The sequence below is a fragment of the Myotis daubentonii genome, chromosome 7 (assembly GCF_963259705.1).
Source record: "Myotis daubentonii chromosome 7, mMyoDau2.1, whole genome shotgun sequence".
NCBI classification, from domain to species: domain Eukaryota; kingdom Metazoa; phylum Chordata; class Mammalia; order Chiroptera; family Vespertilionidae; genus Myotis; species Myotis daubentonii.
Window position 1 is genome coordinate 56,299,472 of NC_081846.1, and position 17,551 is coordinate 56,317,022.

General features: G+C 41.9%; 2 protein-coding genes across 16 annotated transcripts in view; one reads left to right on the forward strand and one right to left on the reverse strand.

Annotated features, from left to right (window-relative positions):
- MARCHF7 (membrane associated ring-CH-type finger 7) overlaps nt 1-5,900 on the reverse strand; it is a 44,947-nt gene extending 39,047 nt beyond the window's left edge. For 8 of the 9 annotated variants that reach the window (XM_059704343.1, XM_059704341.1, XM_059704339.1 and 5 more), the window contains exons 1-2: nt 5,761-5,900; nt 3,852-3,963 (exon numbers count right to left, since the gene is read on the reverse strand). The gene's annotated coding sequence lies outside the window, so the exon portion shown is untranslated. The remainder of the gene's footprint in view (nt 1-3,851; nt 3,964-5,760) is intronic. The other variant, XM_059704336.1, reaches the window with a different exon arrangement.
- The window catches only part of BAZ2B (bromodomain adjacent to zinc finger domain 2B), a 330,698-nt gene continuing 319,036 nt past the window's right edge, over nt 5,890-17,551 (forward strand). For 5 of the 7 annotated variants that reach the window (XM_059704304.1, XM_059704307.1, XM_059704303.1 and 2 more), the window contains exons 1-3: nt 5,890-6,131; nt 7,574-7,758; nt 8,863-8,926. The gene's annotated coding sequence lies outside the window, so the exon portion shown is untranslated. The remainder of the gene's footprint in view (nt 6,132-7,573; nt 7,759-8,862; nt 8,927-17,551) is intronic. The other 2 variants (XM_059704306.1, XM_059704309.1) reach the window with 1 other exon arrangement.

Genomic DNA, 17,551 nt, shown 5'->3' on the forward strand with positions numbered 1-17,551 from the left:
TTTGAAAAAAAAAATCCTCTCTGGAGGATATTTTTTCCATCGATTTGCAGAGAGAGTGGAAAGGAGGGGGGAAGAGGGAGAGAGTGGTTACCCCCCTTCCCCCCACATACCAGCAATTGAACCTGCAACCCAGGTACGTGCCGCCCTTGACTGGGAATTGAATTGAACCTGAGACCTTTTGGTGTGCATGCTGATGCTCTAATCACTGAGCACGCTGCCCAGGGCAAAATAAAAAGACTTTTTCTTTAAAGTATATGAGGAAGATAATTACTAAAAGGCAAAGAAACCGATAGACCTTACTTATATAAGCACATGCATAAAAATTTGGAAATAGCCATTATTATTAACATGTTACTGTGTCCCTGGGTGGGTTTTGTTTCCTTCTTTATACTTAGTTTTCCAAAATTTTTTAAATGTACTTGGTCTTACTTTGATAAATAAGGCAAATAGTTACTTGCAAATGAAAAGATGTGGTTTTTTTTACAACTTATATCACAATAAACTCTATAAAGACCTCCTAAGAATAATTCTCTTTCGAAATTGCTGTATTGATGGTTTACACTCCTTAGTAGCTACATACTACAAAGGAAGTAGTAAATATAAAATAAAGTACTACTCTAGTAAATACTAAATGGAAGGTTAAAATCACTTCACTAAATGCAGTTTAGATAGGTAAGTATGCATCAAATATTCTTTTACTATGAAAAATTTCAAACATAAGTAGAGACAATAATGAACCTCTATGTACCAATCAACAATCTTCAACAATTAACCTATCTTGCTTTTACTTTTACCATCCTCTATTTTAAAGCAAATCCCAATGACATTAAGGATGCCTGTTTTTAAAATGGTGGCAGCAACCTGTGGTAAATTATAAATCCCTCCCATCTGAGCACACAGGCCCCTTTGTATTGTGATATTGCTGCTCTGCCCAGTAAGAGGTGGAATCTTAATTCCACACCTCTTTAATAAGGGCTTGTCTTGTGAGATTTACTTTAACTAAGAGAATGTGCAGCATGGGATGGGCTCAAAGGGGTTAGTGGGAGGGGGGGAGAGGGGGAGGAAAGGGGGACATACGTTAATACTTTTAATAATAAAGATTTAAAAAAATAAAAGAATGTGCCACGTTACGTGACTATATGATTTGCCAAGCTGTAAGAAGTCTTACAGCTTCCGCCTTCCCTCTCTCGGATTGGTCTTGAAACCCCCGTATCATAAAAGACCACTTGGAGCAAAGCCTAAATATTAAGCAACACCAACGGTCAGTCATGTGAGTGATGCCATCTTGGACCTTCCAGCCTGAGAAATCTTCCAGTTGAATGGTGAACATGAGTGAACCTAGGCAAAACAAGTATACCTGCCCAAAAGTCACACAGAAGTGTAAAAAAATAGTAAACAGTAGTGTGTCCAAAAAGGGGCCATGCTAACCTGACTAGCTCAGGGAAGGCCTGTGTGACGGCCTTGCAAACTCGGAGAGCTAAAGTAACCACAAAGGATGGTCTGAAATTAAAACTTTTAAAACTAAAAGCAGTTTATGGTGGATAGTTATGTCCTAAGCTGTTATCTTACCTCAACTGAGCCTGTTTATTGTCTTTGTGCGTCTACGATAACATATTGTTGGAATGGCAAAGTACAATTTTCCTCCCCAACCCCTCAAAGCACAGGCACCACCACGCTGTTCTTGACTCATTGTGATTGAATTATTGTTGATTGTTAACTATTCTGCACCTATGTAAGTAAAAGAAGTGTGTGTCTATCATTTTACTTTTTATCCAACCTAGAGGTTTCCCCCTGCTTGGCTTTTTCTCCCGCCTCCCTAATCTATCACCAATGGATTTCATGTAACCCATTTACATCTCCTCTTTTGACTGTAATGTATACAATAAGGTGCAAAACTGCCATTCTCCAGAGCATTATCTCAATCCTTTGAAATTCTGCTTCCTGGTATTTGTTGACAGTTTGGCTCACATAAACTCACAAAAAATTCTTCACAGGTTTGAATGTTTTCTTACACTGACAGTAGCTTTAATCCACTAGATTTTGAGGTGGGTTGCTATGCAGCCATAAAGCTTCAAAATCTAAACCTAACTTTCACTTTCCTCCAATTATCATGTCAGTTTCTAAGAAAAATCTGATTCTATTTCAGGGGGGTAACTGAGAATTTGCCTTAAATATCCAAGTCAGTTGCAGTTGCTGAATTACCAAAAGCACAACATTACTATACATTACATACATGTCATGAAGGCCAGAGTTATACAAAACAACAATGTACTGTAATTGCTAATTATTAACTACAAACATAGTTAAAATTCTATTATGTATCCCTACAGTACTTGGTATATTCTTTTTTTAAAAATCTGCTTCTGGGGAAAAATTTTTTCTCAATAAGAAATTCTCGTGTTTTATTGTTCTTAGTGAACATGGAGACATGGAAGCTAAGGGTGGTCACATGAGGAAAGCACAGAATTTTTTGGGTCTTTCAAAGACTTTTCGCTAACAAATACTTAAGACACAAAGATCCATCTTTAAAAAATAACTAGAAAAAAGTTCAATATCTCAATGAGAAAATGTGACTATGATAAGTCTACACCACAGTACTTTGAGATAATCTGTTCTCCTTTGAAGTGTATTTAAAATTCATGTCTAAAGTTTCAATCTTCATTCAGTAAGTGGAAACCATTTTAGGGTTTTTTTCTGGAAAGTGAGAATTACATTCAAGTGCAATAATTATAATGGAAAATGAGACTAACTTTTAAGATAAAAAAAAATATGCCTTCTTTTAAAGCTTTTAAATACACCAAAAGTGGGTGTATGTAGAAGACAAGTAGGTGATTTGAAAACCAGGTGTTCAACTTATCTAGTCTAACCGGTATATCACAGAGAACGAGAAAAACCAGCTTTGACCATGAGTTCAGACCAGAATATAAAAGTTAAAAATTAAGGTCAATAAAAATTAAACTCCAGCCAAATAACTCTCAAATTATAAGTTTATGCCCCTGCTTTTGGGTTCATTTTATGATTAGCAACTGTATTTAGATATATTTTCTTGCAAAATAATGATTTGTGAGAAGATAAATTATTTCACTGTAATAGGATTCTGCATTAATGAATTCAAGTAGGTTTTAGTAAGAACTCAAAATCTTACTCATTTTAAATGGTAATCATCTTAAATGTGATCAGCTGTTGATTCTTTTATTTAGACTCATTACTCCTTTTTTTTTATTATTGATTTTTTACAGAGAGGAAGGGAGAGAGACAGAGAGCTAGAAACATCGATGAGAGAGAAACATCGATCAGCCGCCTCCTGCACATCTCCCACTGGAGATGTGCCCGCAACCCAGGTACATGCCCTTGACCGGAATCGAACCTGGGACCCTTCAGTCCGCAGGCCAATGCTCTATCCACTGAGCCAAACCGGTTTTGGCTAGACTCATTACTTCTTAAGTTTAATTTGCTGGTTAGAAATGAGGTTTGATGAAAGCCTGTGCATTTCCCAGTTGGCACTGGCACTTAATTATTGTAGTAAAGAAGTATGTATCAGCAAAGATAATCTAAAAACTATTTTTATTTGGTGCAGGGATGCAATAGCTCTCCAATCCCAACAGCAGAGCACTAACTTTGTAAAACAATACAGGTCTTTCATGGCCTGCTCTAATTTCCATTCAATTTGTTTCAGCTATGGGGAACGAACTGCCCACTCCTAAAACCATGATACCATGACTTCGCAGTTTCATTATCAAACTCGTAAGTCATCATCCTTCACATCTTTGTTAAAGCAATACTTCCTGTAAAATCTTCCCCAAGAATAAACACCCATCCTCTGTGCTGCCAAGGTACTATTATGTACTTACACTAAGATAATAGGAGTAGTTGTTTATATATTAGTCTGATGACTAAACTGTGAGCTGTTGGGAGGGCAGACGCTGTGTGTCAAGCTCATTCCTTGAAACGTGAAGCCCTCATCTAGAAACCAGTAAACAACAAACAACCTATTATCAAAAAATGTTTTACATTATTTGATAATTTTGCACTATTACAATTATTTCCCTAAAATACAGCAGTAATGTGTGGGTAACTCTTGAACACATACCAGATGAAGAGTGTGTGAAGTGAATACAGGGCTGATTAAAAATTGGCTGCATGAGTGCCACGGATGACTTTTTATATCCAAGTTGATGATTTGAGAACTTTAAGTAAAACCTATGTGGCATGTCTAAGTAGGGGCTTCTTTGTGCTTCATCTAGGAAAATAAGCTCTCTTGCTAATGTGGCAGAAAGATAAATCACTTATACTTAAATAAGTAGGAATTTTAAATTTTACTCAAGACATTTATTTACCCAGCAGGCAAGAGTTTGGGGGGAAAAAACACCCCGACTATGCTTACATCTGTGGTATGTAAGCATAAGGCAAAATAAGAGTTGTTGAAGTTCTTACCTAAACACATTCGTAGTAGAGAACTTATATAAGTATATATGGTGTGAAGCTGTGAGCAATCTGTGGGGTACATGACAGGCAAGAGTAGACTTTTAAGGTTATTTGGACAAGAATTCCCGAACAAGTGGAGGTTAGGTGCCAACTCAAATTGTGTCCGTCCACTGAGAATTCACTCTGCCAGCATTAGGTCCCCCAGTATTGCTGACTGCCTCATCTAAGTTGCTCCTCACATCAAGTCTAGGCATTAACTGCTGCATGTCTAAGGAAATGTGAAGAGGTTAAATAATTTGCTGCAAAAATCAAGACTCATGGACAGATCTTCTGGTACACCACCGTTCTTTCACATAATGCTGCAGAGCTGTAAATAAAATACCCCAAATCATGAGGAAAAAACCTACACTGTTTTAAGTCAAAACTTCAGCCTTAACCTTACCTCTTAGCTCTATAACATTATGGAAGGATAGGAGTAAGAAAAGGGGAGACTTAAAATAATAAAAATACCTAAAAAAAAAAATCGGGGGGGCGGGGGGAGGTCTTACCAAATTCAATTTCACTTGGCACCTTTACTTTTGAAAAGTGCCAAACGATACCAGTCGTGACGAATTTATTACCAAGACCGAGTTTCCGTACATATTATCTACATCTATACGTAGGGGGCGAAAAGTATTTTAGTATTTTTTGGTACGTGTTCGCACACGTTCTCAAGCCCTCACTACGCAGTTTCATCAAAATGAGGGCGTGTTCTACCACTGGTGGCCTCCATATTTTTAACTCTTACGCCATCAGGTCCGTTTTTTAGACCTGTCATCACGTTTCACGTTGAGAGCCACACAATTGACCACAGCCCCAAAAGAACGCCCCCGAGTCTCACGCCATCCGAGAACGGGGACGGGATCCCGACGTAAATCCTCGCAGCAGCCGAGGGGCAGGGACAGCCCCTTCGCTTCGAGGCCGGGCTGGCGGGGCCCCGACCCCCCCTCCCCCCGGGAACCTCCCGGCCCGCAGGGCTCGGGGGCGCTCCTTACCCCGTCGAAAGGCCGCTGCCAGAGACCAAAGTCGGGCTCCAGCCCCTGGCCCTCGGCCCCCGTGCGTCTAAGAGGCGCGCCATCTGCTCCCCTCCGCCCGCCACAGGCCACCGGCATCCCTCCGCGCCCGCGGTCCCGCACCCGGCTCGTCCGCCTCGTCTCGCTGAGGAGGAAGCGGCCTCCACGGCCTCCACGGCCTCCACGGCCTCCGGCCTGCACTCCGGCCCCTCCCCTCCCCCACCGCGGCCTGGCCTACACCACCTCCCCCCACCCGGGAAGCCCGAGCTCCGCAGCCCATTACCTCCGCTCCGGGGCTGGTCCTGACCAGGGCGCGACCCGCTCCCGGCGCCCTCGCCGCCGCCTTCCTCCTCGGAGCGCGAGGACTCGGAGGCCGAGCAGTCGGCAGCGAAGCACAATGGCGCCCGCCCCGCTCCCGGATCCGGCGCAGAACCAGCTGCCACCGTTAAATGCCCCTCCCTTCTCCTACTCCTCCCCCCTCCACCTCCTCCTCCCCCCCTCCAGTTCTCGGGCTCGGCCGGCTTCTCGCGAGAGTGGCGGCGCTGCGGGACTCGGAGAGCGCTCGGCGGACTCGACGTGCCCCGCCGCGGGGTGGTGCTCTGACTGCGGCAACCGTTGGAGGGCTGCCCCGGAGGAGGCGGCGAGGCGCCACCGGTAAGCGGCTGCGGCCGTCCGTCCGCGGGGCCGGCGGCCGGGCCAGCGAGTGTGCGGGCGCCCGGAGGCGGGCGCTGAAGGCCTGGCCCTGCGAGGGGCTCTGGTGCAGCCCTGCGCTCCCTGGCACCCGCGTCCCGGCTGCAGGCTCTCACCCGTCCCGCACACCCGCAGGCCCCCCCCACCCCCCCACCCCGGCTCTAAATACAGTCCAGCCCCCCACCTCCACCCCCCCCTTTTTTTTTTTTTTTTTTTTTTTGCGCTGGGTAAGTGGCGCAGGGAATGTTTAGCTACGACTTGAGTCAGTCACTCCTTTTTCCGACCGCCCCTCCCCCCGGCCCTCCCAATTGAATGTCTGCGAGCCCCCACCCCCCGCCCCCCTTTCGGGGCGAGAGCCGATCCGAACCTGACGTGTTTTTTTTGTCGGTAATTCCGTTTTGGGGGTGGTCTACTTTTAAATAGTGACACTGGTATTTGGTAGTGTAGCAACAGCTTCCGTAGTAAAAATTTCATCCACTTAAAAAGAGGAAGGAAAACTAAAATTTTTTTTTAATCGTCTGATGAAATGAGACGAAACTTTCACCAAAAGACGAAGTGATACACTAAGATGTAAATGGATACTGATACAGAAAAGAGCAGGTTAGGGGAAAAGCCACGATTTATGTGGATTTAGGTGATTCTGAGTCATGTAGCAAACATGAAAAAGTTCTTTGTCAGGAAATATATTGAAACTTGCCGATATGCCGACAGCACTTGATTTTTTTTTAAAGTGACCTATTTTATTATATTGTTTTTAAGCAATTCATTGAAATCAAGTAATTCCAATAAATGAATTATGACGTTTATATGTATTTCTTTGTCATTTCATCTGGAGGGAATGCACTATCCCCATTTTTCACTATCTTGGAGACTAAGAGACTGTCCATTTTCACTATTGTAAGTTGTAAAATATTACGGATGTTAAAGATTTAAAGTGGGATTACTATTATTTAAAGTTGGCACATGAATGCCAGTCTAACTTTTTGGAATCTGAGTTTAAGATTAAGCAGCTCATATAGGATCAAATGAACACAGATCACTTTTGAGAGAATCAGTGTGCCCTTTTTAGAAAAGTGATTTTTCCTCCCAGCTTGTTTGAATGTAGCTGTAGCATGGTGGTTATCAATATACGCACCCTGAGGTACCAGACTGCATGGGTTCAAACCCCAGCTCTGCCATGTACTTTACTACCTTTGTTATCTTGAACAATTTCTTAACCTTGCTAAGCCTAGGTTTCCTATAAAATGGGATTAATAACAATTCCTCTACCCCATCGGGTTGTCCAAAGCATTAAATAAGGTAATACATCAGCTCCTGAAACAGTAAGCATTCCACAACTGTTAGCTCTTACATTCCATGTCCAAACCATCACTAATGCTGTCTTTCTGGGGCTTAATATTACATAGGTCTCTCAGACTTCTTCCCAAGTGTATTCTACACTAAGAGGAATGACTGCACCATTTTCCTGAGCTATGGCAGTCAGACCTGGTAGCAGTAACTTCTCTGCAGAACCCCCTAACCTGGCAAGGATGATTCAGATGTTGGCAGATTATGGCTTCATCCCCACCCAGCACTGATGTTCTCAGCAGAGGTGAGTATGGTACCAATTTTCTAAGCTAAACAGATCTTCCAGACTCTCGTTTCCTATTGATACTAGTAAATAGGCAAAGACCACTTATAAATATATTTTTATTCTTTAAGAATGGTTAATAATTATTGATTTTATAATGTACTTTCTTTTCTTTGAAATTCCATGAAATTATCATTACCAACAAACAGTTGAGCCTTTCCTATGTTAAAGACAACTTTATAGGAGTTGTGGATACAAATAGGTCCAACAGAGACTATTTTCTGAATGAAAAATCAGAACAAAATGATTTGATATGCAGAATGTTTGAAATCAGAATTGCTATGACCAACTTAGATTCCATGGTTGCCTTTTTTATTTAAGAGTTCCTCCACATGGCCTTCCTTTGCTGAACTTTTTCTCCTTATGACACACCTTTCAGTATCTAAATCTTTTTTCACCACTTGCCCACACTACTCACATTAGTTTACATTTTTTAACTTGGCTTCTTCTCTAAAGTAGGGTCATACTACTATTACTCATTTTTTCCCTTTCTACTTTATAAATGTCATTTGGTCATGGTCGTAACAGCCCTTTTATATTTAACTATTTCTTCAACTACTTCATAGTTACAGAGTTCTTTTTTCATAAATTAAATTCCATAGTCCCTGTTTTCCCTGCTTTTTAAATATTTTTATTTTTAGAGAGAGAAAGAGAAACATTGACGTGAGAGTGAAGCATGACGCCTGCCTCCTGCACGTTCCCCACCGGGCCACAACTGGGGCATGTGCCCTGACCCGGAATCCAACCAGCAACCTTTTGGAGCACAGGATGACGCCCAGTCAGCTGAGTCATACTGGCCAGGACGTCCCCACTTTTTGTTAACCCTCATCCTAACTGTCTAAGAAGCCTCTCTTTGGCAGGGGCAATCTTAGAGACATTCTTTACTTTGTGTAAATGGTGTGCTCTTGAAAAGGTATGGTTATATTTGCTTTTTGTAAATCAAATTGTGTTTGAATGTTGGTTATTTCTTAAACTTTGGAGGAATAGGAGGTAATACCTGGGATGAAAGGAGAGTGCTTATAGGAAGAGTGCTTATAAGGATGCCAATTTTTTTTTCTCATATAGGAATCTCATTGATCCCTGGAGAAGGGAGCGTCAACCAACTTGAGGATCTACTATTTAGTTATAGGTAACTTTAATATGTAGTGTTTATTACTTAATATTATATAAGTCCCTTAAACATCTTCTCAAGTATTGAACTGGCCCCTGTTCCTTTTTTTTTTTTTCCCAATAAGAGAATATTTATTTGGAAATCGCAGAGGTAGAGGAAGTAATTCATAGAAGAAATGGGCGTAGGAAACAATTGTAGAGGAAAGGAAGGGCCCTTGGAACTTTGGAGCGCATAGTGAGGAAGCTAATGGTAATGCACCTGGGGGAAGGAGGAGGAAGAAAGCAAAGGTGAGGGTATGCTCCCAGGAGGGAAGTTTTCCCTGTTCCTTTAATAATACAGTCAAGCTAAACTCAAACACACAATTTCAGAATCATCATAATTCAGGACTATGCTCAGCCTCCATGGCAACTTAAGACTACATATTATGACAATACAAGCAGAAGAGCATCCAACTACTGATAGGAAGTTTTTGGGTGTTTCCTTTGGCAAGTTTGATTACAGCCCCATTTTTATTTTAAATATTCTTCATGTCCACATATGTGTACAACTTTATAACAATGTATATGTTGATTGCATCATACATACTAGCTATCCTATATATGCTAAGTGTCCAACCGTTCGACCAGTCACTACGAGACGCACTGACCACCAAGGGGCAGACACTCCGACTGGAAGGTTAGCTTGCTGCTGGGGTCCAGCTGATTGGGACTGGGCAAGATGGGCCAGAGACATCCTGGAGCCCTCCTGCGGTCCCTCCCCAGCCCTGATCAGGACTGGGCAAGACTGACCAGACATGTCCTGTAGCCCTCCTTCGGCCCCTCCCCAGCTGGCTGGCCCCAATTGGCTCCTAGCAGGACTGGGCAAGACAGCCTCAATCGGGACTGGGCAAGACGGGCCAGACATTCCCTGGAGCCTTCCCACGGTCCCTCCCCAGCCCTGATCGTGCACCGGTGGGGTCCCTCGGCCTGGCCTGCACCCTCTCGCAATCTGGGACCTCTCGGGGGATGTCAGAGAGCCAGTTTCAGCCTGATCCCCACAGGCCAAGCCAAGGGACCCCACCAGTGCACAAATCTGTGCACCACGCCTCTAGTTTTAGTATGTCCTTTTCTTTCACTTTTTTTCTTTTTTTTTTTTTTTTTAATATATTTTATTGATTTTTTACAGAGAGGAAGGGAGAGAGACAGAGAGCCAGAAACATCGATGAGAGAGAAACATCGATCAGCCGCCTCCTGCACATCTCCCACTGGGGATGTGCCGTAACCCAGGTACATGCCCTTGACTGGAATCGAACCTGGGACCCCTCAGTCCGCAGGCCGACGCTCTATCCACTGAGCCAAACCGGCTTTGGCCACTTTTTTTCTTTATCTCCCATTTCCCCACCTTCTCTTTTCCTTTTAGATTTGGCTGTCTTGTCTCTATTCACAACATTCTTGCAAAATTAGTGAGCATACTTCTGCATTTTTTTCTGCATGGTCATACATTCTTTTTTTAAAAAATATATTTGTATTGATTTCAGAGAGGAAGAGAGAGGGAGAGAGAAATAGAAACATCAATAATGAGAGAGAATCATTGATTGGCTGCCTCTTGCACACCCCCTGCTGGTGATGGAGCCTGCAACCTGGGAATGTGCCCTTGACCAGAATTGAACCCAGGACCTTTCAGTCCGCAGGCCAACACTATATCCACAGAACCACACCAGCTAGGGCTGTATGGTCATACATTCTTAAAAGAATAGTTATATCACACACACATATGCACAAGAGATACTCATATACATATATATACACACATATATATAAACTAGAGGCCCAATGCACAAAATTGGTGCAAGGGGCTTGGCCCTTGCAGCCCTGGCTTCATCCGGAAGGTCATCCGGACAGTTGTCCGATGGTCATTCTGCTGTTCAGTCTAATTAGCATATTAGCTTTTTATTATATAGGACTAGAGGCCCAGTGCACAAATTTGTGCACTGTGACAGGGACTGTGGGCTGTGAGGCTACAGTGGGCACAGGGGCAGGTCGGCCTATCTTCCGTGCCCCCCGATCCCCTCTCTGCCAGCAGCCCCACTCCTGCCACCACTGCTCCCATGTACTGAGGCACTGGCCCCGCTCGCACCCACTGATGGCACTGAGTGATTGGGGCTGGTGCAAGCAGCAGGTGCAAGTGGTGGCTGCTGCCCTGATTGCCCCTCAGGAGCAGGGGGAGGTGGAGAAGTCCTCAGGGGCAATTGGGCCAGCAGCCACCGCTCACACCCACTGACGGTGCCAAGCAATTGGGACGAGCGCTGGGTGCTAGCAGCGGGTGCGAGTGGTGGCTCTGGTGCCGGCTGTGGTTGCGAGTGGGGCTGGCGCTGGCAGTGGGTGTGAGCAGTGGCTCTGGTGCTGGCAGCAGGTAAGAGCAGGGCAGTTTTCGGCAGCGGGTGCAAGAGGCGGCTGCTGGCCCCAGTCACCCTCAGGAGCAGGGGGAGGTGGAGAAGCCCTCGGGAGGTCAGGGCCAGCAGCCACCACTCACATCCACCAAGAGATTGGGCCCAGGGCCAGGTGCCGGCAGTGGATGTGAGCGCTGGGCAGGACCGCAGTGTGAGGGAGCAAAGAATTTTCAGTAACCTCCAGAGGCTGGCCCCAATGACTATGACCCGTGCCCCACCTTGGTCTGGCACCCCTGCTCACCTGTTCCACCATCCCACCGTGACCGCTGCCCACCATGTTCTGCACACTACTGCCTACTGCTGACGGCCACCATGTTCTGCACACGCCCCCCTGGTGGTCAGCGCACATCATAGCAACCAGTTGTTCTGTTGTTCCACTGTTCGGACTATTTGCATATTAGGGTTTTATATATATAGATTATTTCTTACCATTTATTTTATAAAATAGCATCAAATTTCAACATGCGTTTTATCATATTTTTTCAATCAAAAGTACTTTAAATACCTATTTATATTGGTTGATTATCCTCTCTTTTCAATTTGTAATATTGCCACAGTTTTTCAGCTCTCATTTGTCTGTTGACTTGTCATTTAATATCTTTTGCCACAGGTACATTCATATAATAAAATGTGTCTACGATTTCTTTTATCACTTTTGGGTTTCTAGCTTAGCTTAAAAAGTCTTACCTATTCCTGGATTGTAAAAATTAAACTCAAATTAATTTTTATATGTGGAATACAATAATAGGATCCAATTTGTTTTCTTCTCAATGAATAGCCAGTTGTGACAGTAACATTTCTTAATTTGTTATTTGTGATTAGAAAAGCTACCTTTGTCATATACTGAATTTTCAGATTTATATTGGATTTATTACTAGATTATTTTAAATTTTGAAAACTAAACTATTCAGAACTATAAACTATGCAGAAAACGAAATATTATTTTAATAATATTTTTAATCTTGCCGAAACTGGTTTGGCTCAGTGGATAGAGCGTCGGCCTGTGGACTGAAAGGCCCCAGGTTCGATTCCGGTCAAGGGCATGTACCTGGGTTGCAGGCACATCCCCAGTGGGAGATGTGCAGGAGGCAGCTGATCGATGTTTCTCTCTCATCGATGTTTCTAACTCTCTCTATCTCTCTCCCTTCCTCTCTGTGAAAAATCAATAAAATATATTTAAAATAATAATAATAATATTTTTAATCTTACTCATTTATTATTAATACTGTTCTGCATTTCTGTCACGTACCTATTCAATTATAGGAATGGTAACTATTTTCTCCAGGATCCCCAATAAATTTTACTGGCTTTGCATTATACACTTGATATTATACTAGCAGCCTGCTTTGGACTTAGTTTAACTTCTTTTTCCCCCACTATTCTTGTGTTCCTTTCTCAGAAGTTTCCTAGAGCCATTGAATATACTTCAGTTATTTAAAAACACCTCATCAATACTTTGTATATCATAATAATTTAAACAAAACTGTACACATACTAGTACACACATACATACTACTTAGTTTCTTAAATAACCCTGTTTTCTATCCTACGGTTCAGTGTAAGTTTTTCACCATGGAACCTTAACCACTCTTGACAGCAAGTTGGCCATTTCTACAATGGACAGAAAAAAGGAATCCTACATTTTACCTATTATGTCATCATAAATGATATAAGAATGGTGACATGCTTTAAATATTTCATTTATGTTTAATGTTTGTAATTCTTAGCGTTAGCACAGCACGTAAACATGTTTTTGCTGGTTGTTGATTTTGTTGTGGTTTGAATATTTGTCTCTTCCAAGCTAAGAATTGTGCACTTTAAAACATATTTTAATTCAATTTTATAGGATATTAATTCAATTCATTTTTTGTTTATATAGTTAATTATGCCTAAATTTGTGGGAAGGCTTTTCTCAAAAGTGATTATTTCATTGTTTTCAAGTCCATTTATTAAAGTATTTTTTAATCGTATGAACTTTATCTCAAATAGTAACTTGAATTGGAAGTTTTTAATATGTTTAGATATTAGGGTGCTAGAATAGGAATGAAAATATGATACATAGTTATAATGAATATTTGTTTCCCTCTTATGTCTTTTATTTCTTTAAAATATATTTTTATTGATTTCAGAGAGGAAAGGAGAGGGAGAGATAGAAACATCAATGATGAAAGAGAATCATTGATTGGCTGTCTCCTGCATGCTCCCTACTGAGGATTGAACCTGCAACCTGGGAATTGAACCGTGACTTCCTAGTTCATAGGTCGATGCTCAACCTATGAGCCACACCAGCCGGGCTTTGTTTATGTATTTTAACAGTTTTATAAATATATTGATATAACTGTTTTATGTTAGATTTTACTTCCTTGGGTTGATAACCAAATATTTTCCTGGTACATCAGTTGTGCTCTTAGTCATAGTAATACAGATAGCTAAAGTACTTCTAAAATGCAATTATTTTTGGTGATATTGTATATCAGGATTTTAATAAGCTTTATAATATTTTAAAATCTGAATAAATGTGACATCAACCAAATTATAGCATTAAAAAGTTAATTGGGTAGATGAAAATTTATACCTAAAATGTTTGGTTAAAGAATTTAAAGTTAAATTTTAATAATTCTTGATAATGTCCAAAAATAAAAACTGTTAGTGTTTAGTCTTACCTATACCTGGAAGAAAACCACAGAAACTATTTATTCTATATATTCTATTTATTAGCATTTATTCTCTATATTGAAAAATGTATGGAAAGAACTATATACTACAACACTTTGCTTCTAAATCAACCAAAACGAAAAAAAAAAAATAAACAGCCCTAACCGGTTTGGCTCAGTGGATAGAGCATCGGCCTGCGGACTCAAGGGTCCCAGGTTCGATTCCAGTCAAGGGCATGTACCTTGGTTGCGGGCACATCCCCAGTAGGGAGTGTACAGGAGGCAGCTGATCGATGTTTCTCTCTCATCGATGTTCCTAACTCTCTATCCCTCTCCCTACTTCTCTGTAAAAAATCAATAAAATATATTTAAAAAAATAAATAAACAAAAAGAAACAAATTTTAAAAAGAAAAAGCAAAAATAAATAAATTAACCAAAATGAGAGAAAAGCAACTCTTAGATATTGAATAGACATTTTTTCATCCTATTTAGAAGACTTGTTTTCTTTCTGGCAGAACTACATGTGGAATGTTTTTGCTTTTTTCACCGCAAAACTGGCACAGACTATCTGCAATTTTCCTAATTTATTTTATGCAATAAAATAATGTATAGTGGAAAAGAAATGAACAAAAATTAATATAAGATAGATGAAAAAGAACCATACTTTTCAGAATAGAATGTAAAGTACATTTTTAAAATACAGACACAATTATTAAAAACTATTAAAATTACATTGTAACTTTTAAAGTAGCAGAAAGAATCTTTCTCTTTTTGCCTGAAGTTTTAAAAAATATTTTGAGTTTGGCTTCCCATAAATTCAAACAGATGGATGAGTAAATTACCTTTATGTATGGGAAAGCGAATTATACTGTCCTCAGTCCTTAAGAATGGGTCATATATTCTTGTTAAAAACCTAGTTTCTGGTTTTACATGTAAGGAGCTTGGAAGCCTCCATTCCATCCTAACAAGTGAAAAGCTGAACAGACTGAAAAGTCAACAACTCTTCATGGCACCATAAGAGAGGGTAGGATATAAGGCAAATTACTAACCCCCAAAATGGAGACATACAGGGAGTTGCTGCTCACAGGAGCAGAGGTTCAAGAGCAGAAACCAATACAGGAAACAGTGCCCGAGTAGGAAAACCTGATCGATAATTGATGAATTGTTGGAGACTCGATGTGGACAACTCAGTTCAGAACTCCAGGGAGACCCAGTCATAGGGGGACCATACAATACTGTGAGATTCACCTCCAAGAGCTCCACCAATATTTTCTCACAGTAAATATTAGAGAAAAATCCCATTGGACTTCAGAAGGGGAAGGGAAAAGGAACCATTTTGAAATACATCTGAGCACTCTGTTGTTCTAACAAACCCTGCCTTCAGGGAAAACTAGTTAACCAGAAACTAACCTGCTAAGGTTTTATCAGATTCTGGAGAAGAGAAATACCCAACTCTAACCAGTTCTAGCCTTCCATAAAGAAGGAAATACCCAGCTCCATCCAACTCTAGCCGTTTTGTTTCACCTAAACTAATAGGGAAAACAAAACAAAACTGGAAAACTCTTGTGAAGATCATAGTCCAGAGGCTTTGGCTCACTCAGAGACAGGCCTAATCGCACATTCATGAGAGAAACTCTCAGCTAATTAGGAATAGAGGGAACATTCTCTAGGGGAACTTGATAAAGACTACAAAAACCTCCAGCTAATGTGATACTTAATGATGATAAAGTTGAAGCTTTCCTATCCGTTAGAAGGCAAGGTTTTCTCCTCTCACCAGTCCTTTTCAACATTGCCATGGAACTTCTTGCTAATGCAATAAGGCAACAAAAAGATATACAGAGTGGCTCACAATGTATATGAATATCAAATCACCACGATGTACTAAAAAATGGAATTCAAAGCCAAGAAGACCTCTGACAGCAGCATAAAAATTCTGCAAGTGAAGAATAATCTACACTGACTAAAGCTTGAAATGCTTCATTTTCAAGGTGAAGATGTGTATACGTGTTATGGAAGCTTGAAAACAGTCTCATATCATGGGTGGGAAAATACCTGTCTTAATAGGTTGACAATGCCAATAAATTGAAGTATGGTTAAAAGAAAAAAAAAAGATGCTCAATACCATCAGTCAATAGGGAAATGCAAATCAAAATCACAATGAGAAAAAAAAAAATCACAGTGAGATGCTACTTCACACATAATAAGGTGGCTATATCAAAAGACGACTGGCCCTGGTCCAGTTTGGCTCAGATGGTTGGAGCATCATTCTGTACAGTGAAAAGTGGCAGGTTCAATTCCCAGTCAAAGCACATGCCCAGGTTGTGGCTTCAATCCCCAGTCAAGTGCCTTTGGGAGGCAACTGGTGGATGTTTCTCTCTCTCTCTCTCTCTCTCTCTCTCTCTCTCTCTCTCTCTCTCTCTCCCTCTCTCTCCCCCTCTCCCCCCCACCCTCTCCCCCCCGCCCCCTTCCTCACTCTGAAATCAATTTTTAAAAAGAAGTGTTATTAAAGATGTGGAAAATTAGAACCCTCACACATTGCTGGTGGGAATCTAATATGATGCAGTTGCTTTGGAAAATAATTTGGTAGTTCTGTCAAAAGTTAGATATTGTCACCATATGACTCAGCAATTTCATTCTTAGGTATATACCAAAAAGAATAGAAAAACAGCCCTGGCGGGTGTGGCTCAGTTGCTTGGGTGTTGTCCCATGTACCAAAGGGTTTCTGGTTCAACTCCCGGTCAGGGCATGTGCCTAGGTTTTGGGCTGGATCCCTGGTAGGGGGTGTGCAGGAGGCAGAAATCAGCTTTACACATTGATGTTTCTCTCTCCCCTTCTCCCTTCCACTCTCTAAAAATCAATAAAAATAGTTAAAAAAAAATTGAAAACAATGTCACATAAAATCCTGTACATGAATGTTCATAGAATCATTATTCATAATAGCCAAAATGTGAAAACAACCTAAATGTCTATCAAATGCATGAATGAGTAAAATGTGCTATTCAATGGACTATTATTCATCCACTAGAGGCCTGGTGCACAAAAATTTGTGCACTCGGGGGGAAGGAGGGAGTCCCTCAGCCCGGCCTGTGCCCTCTCGCAGTCTGGGACCCCTCGGGAGATAACAACCTGCTGGCATAGGCCTGCTCCCGGGTGGCAGAGGGCAGGCCCAATCCCTAGGTGCAGTCCCTGGTCAGGCTCAGAGCAGGGCTGATTGGGGCGTTGGGGTGCCGCCCCTGTCATGCACAGAGCAGGGCGGATCAGGAGGTTGTGATGCCACCCTCAGTCACGCTCAGGGCAGGGCCGATTGGGGGGTTGGGGCACTGCCCCCTGTCACACTCAAGGCAGGGTCGATGGGCAGGTTGCCGCGCCACCCCCTGTCACGCACAGAGCAGGGCCAATCAGGGGGTTGGGGCGCTGCCCTCTGTCACTCACAGATCAGGGCCCAGCTTTAGCTCTGAGGCTCCAGCTCTTAGGCCTCCGCTGCTGAAAGCAGGTTTCTGGCCTTTGTTTACCTTCTGTATTTGAAACAATGTTGCAATCCTGCTGGCTGAAGCCGGGCTA